The following is a 12,670-nucleotide window of genomic DNA, read 5'->3' as shown; positions in this document are numbered from 1 at the left end:
TAAAATGTTGGGAGCAAGGGGCTAGTAACCCCTTCTCCTGTATATATTAATAAATTTAAAAGGAGAAACTTCAGTTTTTCCTTTTGGGCCACCCTGCCCCGGTGGGATACAGCCGGTTTGTTGAAGGAAGCTAACATATATGTGTGTGTGTGTGTGTGTGTTACCGAATAGGTAAAACTTGAAATTTTGGCTTAAATAGCAACGCTTTTCTTGCCAAATACGGAAAGCGAAAATTTGTGTATGCAATAATTTCGCAAAAATCATTGTGAACATAACGAAAAAAATATATTTCATCGTGTTTTTTTATTAAATTATTGTAAACTTATGTAAAATGTGTTTCGTTGGATTAGGCTAAATTAAATTTCGCCTGTTATAATAACGTTAGGTAAGTTTTATAAGGTTCTTTTGGTACGAGATTATTAATTTTTACATTAACATAAATGAAAAATATATACCTTTAAACGTTTAAGAGAAAAATTTAGAAAAGACTTGTATATATAAGTCATATCTGAAGCTGAGGTATGGTAGATTTAAGGATAAATATTAATAAGATATGTGATAGGCACGTGTATTACGAGTGTTGTGAGAGTGGGGAGGTAGGAATGGACGTGTATGTATTTAAGGTGACAGGGTCCGCCAGACAGGTGCGATTCCTATGTATCTGTGCTTAGTCTTTTTTTGTGTTTTGCTGGGCTCTAGTATTCTCTGCCGAGAAGCTCAGGTTGCTGCTTGGGAGGAGTGTGTGGCCGCCTTCCTGTCGAGGTTTCAAGAAGAATTCCTGATTCGGTTTAGGAGTTTGTACGTAGTTAGATAAGGTCTCAGAACTCTTGGATTTGATCAAGTTCTCTCATCGTTGTACAAGGCTGGTCTCCCGTTGTCAGTAACTATGAGACATCAAAATTCACTGACGTGTTTCACTAGTACAAAAGTGACATTTCGTCAACAATAGTTGCTGCGCAAGAGTACTTTGCTGACTACCTCAGTTATACTCTTATCCAACTATCACTCCAAGAGGACACTGTGTTACATGCAGCAGTGGTTGGGCAATACTGGAGCCAATGCCACAGACTGAGGGCTGACGGCTTCTGAATGATATGCTGTGTCCAATTGCGCACTTGTGTACTTATCCTGTTTCTGGCAGATATGACAAATATGCACAAACACTATTTTAAATGGATTCTAGATAAATAGTTTTGAATCTTTGATCTAGAAGCAAAACTTTATAAATTTAATGCCTTTGAAACTTTCAATTCCCCAAATATGAATTTTGACAAGATATTTTTATCGAATAGCACTATTCCTACGATATTTGAAAATTGATATAAGCCATTCCATTGTATTGTTTTATCCAGTGGTGTGTATTATACTGTGTATTATGTGATGAACTGCTGAAGCATCAACTATTCAATATATGGAGCAATATGGGACTAGGAGCTAAATATCTTACATTTATAAGAATCGTTAACACTATTCCACTTTCATGTATTATCAGCCCTTATATGATTTCGTAAAGCGAAGGGAATTTCACGAATAAAAGGGCTGATGTGCTGACGTGCCTTGATATACGAAAATTTTGAACACTTGTGGTTCAGGGTATTAATGACTCCTAGTATTGTCTCTGACGGTTTACAACTTGACAGTGTTTCAAAACATGGGCAAAATCTCTGAAAATGTCTGACTTTAACAATGAACTTTGAAACAAACGCAAATAAGGCGAATTCAACTTCCCTGGATAATAGGATTACAACTATAATGCATTTGTTAATAAGGATGCATAGCATTTCTGAAGATTTTATTGACTTTTTCGTGCTTAAAAAGATGGGTATAGACACCTCTAACAACTTTCTATCATGCAATAACGGAGATATGAAAAAAATATTTGGTAATGTATCAGGACAGCAGCCGGCTTGGAAGACCCTGAAAAAAAATATGTCACAACCGGAGTTTTTGGGATCTTTTCACTGGGGATCTGAGAGAACATCCGGGCAACTTCACATAAAAGAAATAAGCTTTAACTGTTTTCTATGTTGATTTATAATGCTGCTGCCGGCACTGCTGCCGGCACTCTATGATGACGAAGATATTTTCTTAAATTCACTTCTTCCCTATAGCTTTCATAGATACTGAAACCTTGGTTGAAAGAATTAATTATTTTCTCATTGCCCGACTGAAGTCCCCTAGCTCAGGTTGACAGATTTCATTACTTGATATTATAAACCCATCATGTGTAACGGAATATGATTGGGAAATAAAGCTAGGATTTGTTCCCGCTGTGTAACTGTCATATTGAGAAGGGTGGCAGCAATAAGCTATAGATGTATTATTTTCGTGAAATTAAAAAGAAAATTTTGCTTTCAATTGTTTTCCATTCTCTTTAAAATCTATTTTAAAGATGTCTTCTCAAGCTTAGCAGTAGTGTCACTGAGTGTTCTCACATCAGGTACGTTCTCGGGTCTCTGGACATCGCTCTTGATTCTCCTCTGTTCGCAAGACTAGAATGAATGCTAGATAGTCCATGCCTCCCAGTTTGTACCATGCAAGGATTTGTTCTAGCCATTGGAGTCTTAGTTTTAATAAATATACTAATGGCTTTCAAACTTGTATACAACCCACACATAGAAGACCGAAACGTTTGATGACTTTTCGGTCCGACTTGGACCATTACCACGTCAAACAGAAACGGCACTAACTAATTAACTCTTAGGCAAGGAGAGAGCAGGGAAATAGGGATAGGCGGTGAATAGGACTGGAGAGGAGTGTCGTCACTCATAGAAAAAGAGCCAGAAGCAGAGGAGCATCTGATTGCGATAGGTAGCAACATACAGACTGGGAGCAGCTGGTGGAGCCAGTAGTGTGAGTTCAGTTTATTGTCTTATTTGAAATGACCTATTCTTGTGATTTTTAAAGTCTTCTCTGGGTAGGTATGTGAGCTGTGTATAGTTGTCGAGGTCTTTGGTGAATTATTTCACAAAATTTTATGTTGCTTTGGTGTGAGAGTTTATAGGGCATTTGATAATTCCATTGAATGGGTGAGGGTAGAGTTCTTTGGTGAACAAGGGGTCCTAGTTCGTAGGGGTAGTGAAGAACCTTAAGTTTTTCTAGGTGAGCCCGAGGGTGTGGTCGTCGATTTCAATTACTTCTGCAGAAGTGTTCGAGTCTTGATCTTTCGGGAGGATGTGTTGGAACGATGATGCCGCCTCTGTTCGGCAGGATTTTTAGTGTGAGTGGATGGAGCAGAATCAGGAAACTTGATGTTAGGGAAGTCGTTGAGGCGAAATATTTCATTGAGGATAGAGTTCAAGGTCTCAGGGGAAGCAGCGTTTTGTATGTGGGTATAGATCATGCAGAGCATGATCTTCATGGCAGCGTCGTCTTGTATTGTTGGAAGAGTAATGATTACAGAGGCTGGATGTGGGTTACTTGGATAGTCTGAGAATCAGCCTGGAGTCGAGAGATGGCAGCATTGGTTGGTGTCTAGGTGGACATAAGTTATACTGAGTTGAGTTTTGACCGGAGCTTTGGTAAGATGGGAAAGGAAGAAGGATTGGTGAGGATGGAAATATGGTAAATGGATGGGTGGGTGGAGGAGAGATGGGATGAAGGTAAGTGGCCTAATCACTTTGGTGCATTTTAATACAAGTGTGTATGTGTATGTAGTATTATTCATGAGTATGTAAAGTTCATAGAATGGGGTATACCCCAACAAGTATACCAGCTGTATACTTGTTGCTGAGTTGGAAGGTGTACTTCTTGCAATTGTTTTTTTTCGCAAGAGGTTGGTTGTGGAGCACTTGCTGAAGGTGGCGATTACAAGGCACTTGATGGAGTTTGGCTGCTTTTATGGAGTTGTTGGTCGGCAGAGCTGTTTCCGAGGTGGTGTTCTGCTTAGGATGTTTGCAGATGATACAAAGTTAGTTGTAAGCTGTAGTTTGTTTGAAGTAAAGTCTCCATAACTTGGTGTATTATTATCTTCGTTGGACATAAAATGGTTCTGGTGGTACCCATTCTTTTTTCTCTTCGGGGAGATCACTCAGGATCATTAAGAACATAAGAACATAAGAATGTAGGAACACTGCAGAAGGCCTACTGGCCCATACGAGGCAGGTCCTTATCAAAACGACATCTACCTAAAGCTACTCAAGAAATAACTCCCGTACCCCTTGACACCAATCAAACCCAGCCCCTCCCACTCATATATTTGTCCAGTCTCTTCTTAAAGCTACCCAAGGTCCTAGCCTCTATCACCCCACTGGGAAGACTGTTCCACGCATCTACAACTCTGTTAGAAAACCAGTACTTACCTATGTCCTTTCTAAATCTAAATTTATCCAACTTAAATCCATTATTCCTGGTTCTTACCTGGTTCGACACCCTCAGTACTTGGCAATATAAACACAAGATATCCATATGCTGCATAAGTGTCTCAATCGTCAACTTGTCGGTTTTTCAAACCATTCATCACAATATAAACACAAATGCAGTATAATGTGATCCTTTATTGACTACGTTTCGCCCACACAGTGGGCTTTATCAAGTCACAAACAGAACTACCTGGGGTGGAAGGAACGCGAGTATTTATAGTCCGGCTGAGGTCAGGTGAAGAATGCTGCATCTGATGATGTACCGAGTTGGGTTGTAGAGTCTAAAAACTTGGGTAGCTTGGAAAGGAGACTGGACAAGTTTGTGAGCAGACCTTCTACAGTGTTCTTATGTGGGATAGCGATGAAGAAGTTTCTTGGCAAGTGGTTCCGCTATGTTATAGAAGCCACTATTCTGGTTGAAGTTGTCGGATATAGAAATAAGTGATGATTCCAGGATTCTTCGGTATTGAGTGTTGTCTTCTGTGGCGATAAGTCTTGAGTTTCTGTAGTTTATCAAGTGGTTGTGTGAATTACGGTGTTGTACGCAGGCATTCCTTGTGTCGTCAGACCTGCTTGCGTATTGGTGTTCTGAAATACGTGTTTGGAGGTCCCTTGATGTTTCGCCCACGTATAACTTGTTGCAGTCATTACAAGGGATTATGTATACCCCTGCAGAGGATGGAGGCTTGTCCTGCCTACTACTGGTGATGTCCTTGATGGTCGTGGTTGTGGAGGTAGATACTTGGAATGATGTTTTGGCAAAGATGTTGGAAACATGTTTGGCAATGGAGTTGGTGGGAAGGACTATGTATCTCTTCTCGGCAGTGTCTTCTCTGGGTGTGTTGAAGATGTTTAGTGCTCGCCGTCTGCAGTCTCTGATGAAGTGACGAGGATAGTGGAGTTTGGAAAATACCTGTTCAATTATAGTGCATTCTTCCTCAAGGAACTCGTTGCTGCAGATTCTGAGTGCACGCAGGAAGAAGCCTATAACTCTGCAAAGCTGACCACGAACTTCGTTTTAAAGTCTATCGAAAACCCACCAACCAAAACGATCTTCTCCACTTCTACTCTCACCACGACACCAAAACCAAACGTGGTGTAATTATAGGCTTCTTCCTGCGTGCACTCAGAATCTGCAGCAACGAGTTCCTTGAGGAAGAATGCACTATAATTGAACAGGTATTTTCCAAACTCCACTATCCTCGTCACTTCATCAGAGACTGCAGACGGCGAGCACTAAACATCTTCAACACACCCAGAGAATGAACATTAAAATGGTATAAAATACCGACAGATTGTTAGGTAAGACACATATGCAACAATATTGTTTCAGACAACGGAACAATGCTCTTCTCCAGACTGAGGGACTGACCACCTCAAAACTTTAACGGTGATGGACTGATTACATCGTCTTCAAGTATCTTCTGCTTCTATCAACTTTTCTGTACTCGACTGAAGAAGCCTACTGTGTAGGCGAAACGTTTCAAAATAAAGATACCTAACTGTTGCATATGTGTCTTACCTAACACACCCAGAGAAGACACTGCCGAGAAGAGATACATAGTCCTTCCCACCAACTCCATTGCCAAACATGTTTCCAACATCTTTGCCAAAACATCATTCCAAGTATCTACCTCCACAACCACGACCATCAAGGACATCACCAGTAGTAGGCAGGACAAGCCTCCATCCTCTGCAGTGGTATACATAATCCCTTGTAATGACTGCAACAAGTTATACGTGGGCGAAACATCAAGGGACCTCCAAACACGTATTTCAGAACACCAATACGCAAGCAGGTCTGACGACACAAGGAATGCCTGCGTACAACACCGTAATTCACACAACCACTTGATAAACTACAGAAACTCAAGACTTATCGCCACAGAAGACAACACTCAATACCGAAGAATCCTGGAATCATCACTTATTTCTATATCCGACAACTTCAACCAGAATAGTGGCTTCTATAACATAGTGGAACCACTTGCCAAGAAACTTCCTCATCGCTATCCCACATAAGAACACTGTAGAAGGTCTGCTCACAAACTTGTCCAGTCTCCTTTCCAAGCTACCCAAGTTTTTAGACTCTACAACCCAACTCGGTACATCATCAGATGCAGCATTCTTCACCTGACCTCAGCCGGACTATAAATACTCGCGTTCCTTCCACCCCAGGTAGTTCTGTTTGTGACTTGATAAAGCCCACTGTGTGGGCGAAACGTAGTCAATAAAGGATCACATTATACTGCATTTGTGTTTATATTGCCATTGTGTCGGTATTTTATACCATTTATTTCCACCCTCAGTACTTTATTAATGTCTCCCTTGTTTATGCCCGTCATCCACTTATACACTTCAATGATATCTCCCCTCATTCTACGCCTCTCCAGAGAGTGGAGATTTAAGGCTTTAAGTCTATCTTCATACGGGAGGTTCCTTACACAGTAAATCATTTTAGTCATTCTTCTCTGTATGTTCTCTAATGAGTCTATGTCCATCCTGTAGTAAGGGGACCAAAACTGAGCAGCATAATCTAAATGAGGCCTCACTAGTGATGTATAGAGCTGTAAAATAACTTTTGGACTTCTGTTACTTATACTTCTTGAGATAAATCCAAGTAATCTGTTGGCCTTGTTGCGCACACTAAGGCACTGCTGTCTTGGCTTTAGATTTCTGCTTACCATGACTCCCAAGTCTTTTTCACATTCTGTATGACCAAGCTCTACTTCACCTAGATTATAGCTTCGAGGGTTATTTTCATTACCAAGGGCAAGTACCTTACACTTATCCACATTAAACTTCATCTGCCATTTTTCAGACCAAGACATTAATTTGTTCAAATCGCCCTGAAGTTCATTGATATCCTCCTCAGAGTGAATTATACGGCCTATCTTTGTATCATCAGCAAACTTACTCATGTCACTAGTAATCCCTTCATCAAGGTCATTAATGTAAATTATGAACAGGAGAGGGCCTAAAACTGATCCTTGTGGAACGCCACTAGTGACTAATCCCCATTCAGATTTCACTCCATTAATGGTAACTCTCTGCTTTCTATTGGTAAGCCATGCCTCAATCCATGCTAGAACTTTACCTCCTATACCATGAGCTGCCACTTTTCTTAAGAGTCTCTTGTGAGGTACTCTGTCGAAGGCTTTACTAAAATCCAAATAAACAATATCATATTCCTTATCACTGGAAGTTTGCTTTGTGGATGAAGCACCTGATTCTTCAGAACCCTTTGGGTTCTGTGAGAAGGTGCGTTGAAGATGTCGATGGTGGTTGTTGACTGGGGAGGGTTTTCTCTGTCTGGTACATAGACTTCCTGAATGTCGTATAGTTGTCTTTTTTTTTCTTTTTAGTTTTTCTAGACTAATATTTATTGCATCAGTCTACTGTTGGATCTGTAGATCTTCCATCTTGATTATGTCTCCACCTGGTGCCTGTGATAAAGTGGAGTACTCTATTCTGGATTCTTTGTAGCCTTAACATATTGGATTTTGTTGTTAGTAACTTGGGCACGCAAGGATATTCAAGCATAGGTCTTATCATCATCTTGTGAAAGTGCTTCTTGATGTGGGAGAGGGCTTCATTATACCTGAATAGTTGGCTGGGGCGGACTTTTGCTAGGTTCACTTTTTTTAGATGTGAGATATGGAGCGGAGTAATTTGTCGATCTCATTTGGGTTTCTGATAGTGATAGGTATACTTCTGATGGATATATCTCCTTTCTTGTCAATAGTTGTTGCAAGGTAACCGATGGTGCTGATGAGGGCTTTCTCTGGATTGGTTGCAATTCTTCATTTCTTCTCCCAGTCGGCTGTTCTTCGTAGTTCTGCTCTCTTCAAGGGAGGGGGGGTGGTTCCTTGACGTGGCGAAGAGGTTCGTGGTCTCAGGAATCAAATCCTTTGGTCTCCTTCCTTAGATCGAGTCTAAGTACCCCCCAATCCCCCCTTCTTCCCCACACCCCCTCTTTTTTTCCCTCCCCTCTCCCAACTCTCTCCTTTTTCCCCATCCCGTTTGTAGCCTCTGGGGTCCTCCCCTCTGGCATTATGGTTTCTTGGGGTGGCATGCTGGGGTTCGTCCCCCTCTGTGGGATCCCTTGGGATGGTGTAGTTTGCCGTGGAATCTGAATTGTCTGAGGATGCCCTACTCCCTTCCCAGATTTCCAGATCATGTGCAGGGTGCCCTTTAGATGATGGGTGTATCTCCGGAAGCTGCCTGTCGGTTCGGGGGGTGGCAGCCGAAGAAGGTATGCTTTGTGGCGGGTTTCCGACTGTAGGTTTTTCTCCGCCGAGGTAGCTCGTGGATGTGAGGCTGCTATCCCGGAGCGCTGGTTTACTGGTGTGAAGGGTATGGTATGGCACAGGTTCCACGCTGCATCTTCACTGACAGTGGGCTCAAGGCCCTCTCGGATGAGGGGAGGAGCTTTCGGCCCCTCCATACTTCCTAGCGACTGTCCCTCTGCTGTCCCTCTTTTTTTTCTTTTCTTTCTTTTTTTCTTAAAATAACCAGAAAAGATATTACAGAAGATACACCTATTATTTTGGAGTCTATGCCCTGTGAAATCCTTCCTCCACCCAGGCCCCATTCTGATCCCACACCCTCTTCTGACCCGGCTTCGTTACTAGATCATTCTCTCGACTCTTCTCATACCCCTGTACCTTCTGCTGCTGATGCCTCCTCACCTGCTTCAGGTGCTGTGGCGTCACCGTTTCTGTTCATGCCGCTGCTTCTAGCATGCCTTTCACAATGCATCCAGCTTCCCCGAATACTGGCGACAGTTCGTCGATGACCCCTCAGAAACGACCTACACGACACTCACTGACTTTGCACACTGGAATAATGAGTACACAATGGACAAAATTCTTTTCTTTACAAACGACATCTCAAACTGATTGTCTTTCTGATCACGGAATTGGTAAAACTCTTTAATGGCAGGTTGGCCAAAATATATTTTGAACGCTTTTTGAAGCAGTGTTCATGTCGTAACAGTGCAAAATTCAGAGCAAGCTCATGCTCTCGCATCATTTCCATAGATAACATACTAGTCACCATTCATAAGCACGCTACTCTTAATTCTTGCAGTGGTACTGTGGTCTTACCACCTACCATTGTACAGAGTAATTGATTGTCTTGCAGCAAGGATGTTTTAGAACAATTAGCCCTTCAGAACCTCCTTATTCTCAAGGTAGATACGTACATCCTACCTGCTTGTGGGCGGAGGCGTTTTCCTAGTAACATGGCTCATTTAACCTTCAACTGCCATGGACACCCTGCTAAACACTGCAGATCTGCAGTGGAATGCCCGGTCTGCAGTGCACGAGATCATTCCAATAATCTTGTAGTTTTCCCCCCTCTTGTATCAATTGTAGGGAACCTTATCCTTTCTTTTCAAGCTGTTGCCAGGTTTGCCGTAATGAACGAGAGATCCGTTATCTTAAAGAGCATGAAGGCCTCACTTACACTATGGCTGTCTCTCAGCTCCGCCTTCAAGGTAAACTCCCTCGTGTCCCATATTCTCGGGTAGCCCGAAGACCTCCAACCTCAATGGTCCTCCCGCCTCCCAATCCCTCTGCGTCTATGTCTTCTGGGGTTGCCCCAGTTTCTAATTCTTTTGTAGTTTTATCCTCTGACACTCGTACTTCCACACCACATCCTACTTCTACTTCATCTCACTCTCTTGCTTCTCAGTCTACGAGACTTAGCAGACCTACACTTTCTTAGCATCCATCACCTGCATGGAATATATCTCCTACCTCGGAGCCTCGTTCCCACCCCCTTTCTAGCTCTCACACAAAGGTAGAGGTTCACCCCCCCTCATGTAGTCCCCTGTCCCCCCCGTCTTCCTATGTAGTTACCCTCCAACCTCCTCCTCCTGTAAAACTGCAGGCCTCTTCTACCCCAGCCGACGCACCTCTCCAGGTTCATACTCCCATGCCCCCCTCAGACCTCTTTGGTTGCCTCCATAGTTACTCTGACTTTTCCTTGCAACACCTCTCCTGTCTCTGACATCATGGCATCATCGACTTCCTTAACAGCTATATTGTGGAGGCTCCTTCTACCCCTTCTATTTCTTGACCCTCGCAACACACTATTCCTCCACAGCATTCACATTCTTCCTTGTTTACACACTTACCATTACTCCCACACGTTGACTTTACATATCCTAAAAGCCCATAGGTTTTATTGCTTCTTATTGTTGCCAACCTTATTCTGTACATAATGTCTTTTTTACAATGGAATATTCGTGGCCTTAGGGGCAATCGAGGAGAACTCCAAGTGTTGTTCTCCCAGTTGTCCCCAGTATGTGTTGGGTTGCAAGAGCCCAAAATTCATTCTGCTGTCATTCGCCCTATTTTGGATTATGTGGTGTTACATTCTTCAGATCCTTTACCTGAGGAATAATTTAATGAAAGTGCACTTCTGCGCATTGATATACCCTACCAACAAGTTTTTATTCGTTCCCTGCTGCATTATACTGCTGCTCTGATTTATTTACACAGATGATTTACAGTTTGCTCTCTTTATCTTTCTCCCTCCCGTGCATTCTGTATCGCTGATATTGCGTTTTTAATTTCTTCTCTACTGCCGCCCATCTTGTTGCGTGATTTTACCGCTCACCATCACCTGTGGGGAGGGTCTCACTGCGACTCTCGTGGTGATCAGTTGCAGACTCTTCTCGCTTCTCATCCTCTTCATGTTTTAAATACAGGTGTTCCTACCATTTTGGCTCTCACACCCAGTTTCTCTCTTGCATTGATATTTCTATTTGTTCCTCGCCCATTTCTTATCCTTCTTACTTCTACATATACCCGACCGTTTTGTAACCCTCATTGGCAATTTGCTTGAGCAGATTGGGACTTATACTCCCATCTTACCACCTGTCGTGAGGACCCCCTTTCGTTCTCTATTGATGAGCTGGTGCACCAATTTTCGACCTTAGTCCTAACTGTGGCGACTCGTCCTATCCTGCAAACGTCAGGTAGGCACTCTCAGACATACGTACCTTGGTGGACTCCTACATGCGCCCACATGGTGCATTTAAAACGTGCTGCATGGGGCTTGTTTGCGAGACTGTGTGTCTGCCATTAACTCGTCTTTCCCAGTGTGTGCGATCTGGAAAAAGGTGCATAAATTGTGTGATAAGTACACTCCGGACCCAGCTCCCGTTTTGTGGGTTGCTGGATGTTATATCTTCGAAATTGGTCATCCTGTGTTATTTAACTATTGTAAGAGAATATGTTCATCACTTAATATTATAGTGCGAAAGTCCCCGTTTATAGCTAAAATAGAGACTTTCGGCGTTATATTATTATCTGTTAATATATGAAAAATACCATGGTATTATCGTTATTATTACTATTATCACTTTTGTTATTATCACTATTATTTTATTATTATTGTTAGGTAGGATTTCTTGTGTATATAGAGTAGAGTTTAAGTCTTGGAACTATCCGGTGAATTGTTCAGTTGTTTATGTCCGGCTGACTGACGTTGGGTCAGGTGATCCAACCTGACGACGCGTCAACAGACTGGCAAGTAGTCAGTCTGCTCCCTGCTCTAGCCCTGACAACTGATCGTATATTGGCTCTTACGGTGTACAGTTGAATGGTTTTGAGAATTGGACTCAAGAGCTGACTCACTTTGTTCCTCATTGCTTTGAAAGACTCTTTTGATATTTATATTCTTGGTCAGTTCAGTAATCCATAGAGATACTTTATGGCCAGATTCAAAGGTCTTGTTAAATCTTGTACCTTTTTGTATTTTGAGTTTACAGTCTTATTAAGACAAAGACGTAAATGCTATTAAGTCTTAATTACAGGAAGAATAATTAAACTTCCTTATTAATGTGACATCTCCATGATTTTGAACTTAATGTATATGGTAAATTTATTGTACAAAGTATTAAGTTATACTAACTACAAAGAGAAGATAAAGTATTGTATTTAAATACTTTAATAAATCTGAATATTATTCTATGGAGTTTCCCAGTTGAAATTATTTCCCCTAGACTCTAAAACTTTAAATAACTCGGATCCAAAAATCTTGTTGCATAAGAAATGAATGGTAACAGGCCTCATTCTGAAGTTCTTTAAAAAATTTCTTATTCGCAACACTGGAGTTGTCACAGAACCTTTAGAAGTTGTCACAGAAATCGGGAACTATCTTTTCCGTATCTCCTGAGGGCGTCACCTCTGTCCTTTATTTCTTGCTTCTAAGCCTACCAAAGTGCAGTTGCCCTTAGATTTCTCCTCCGATGGATTGGAGCTGTATATCGTACCTTTTACTCTTCTAGAATTAGA

The sequence above is a fragment of the Cherax quadricarinatus genome, chromosome 1 (assembly GCF_038502225.1).
Source record: "Cherax quadricarinatus isolate ZL_2023a chromosome 1, ASM3850222v1, whole genome shotgun sequence".
NCBI classification, from domain to species: Eukaryota; Metazoa; Arthropoda; class Malacostraca; order Decapoda; family Parastacidae; genus Cherax; species Cherax quadricarinatus.
The sequence above is the reverse complement of the archived record's forward strand: the minus strand, read 5'-3'. Positions refer to the sequence as shown.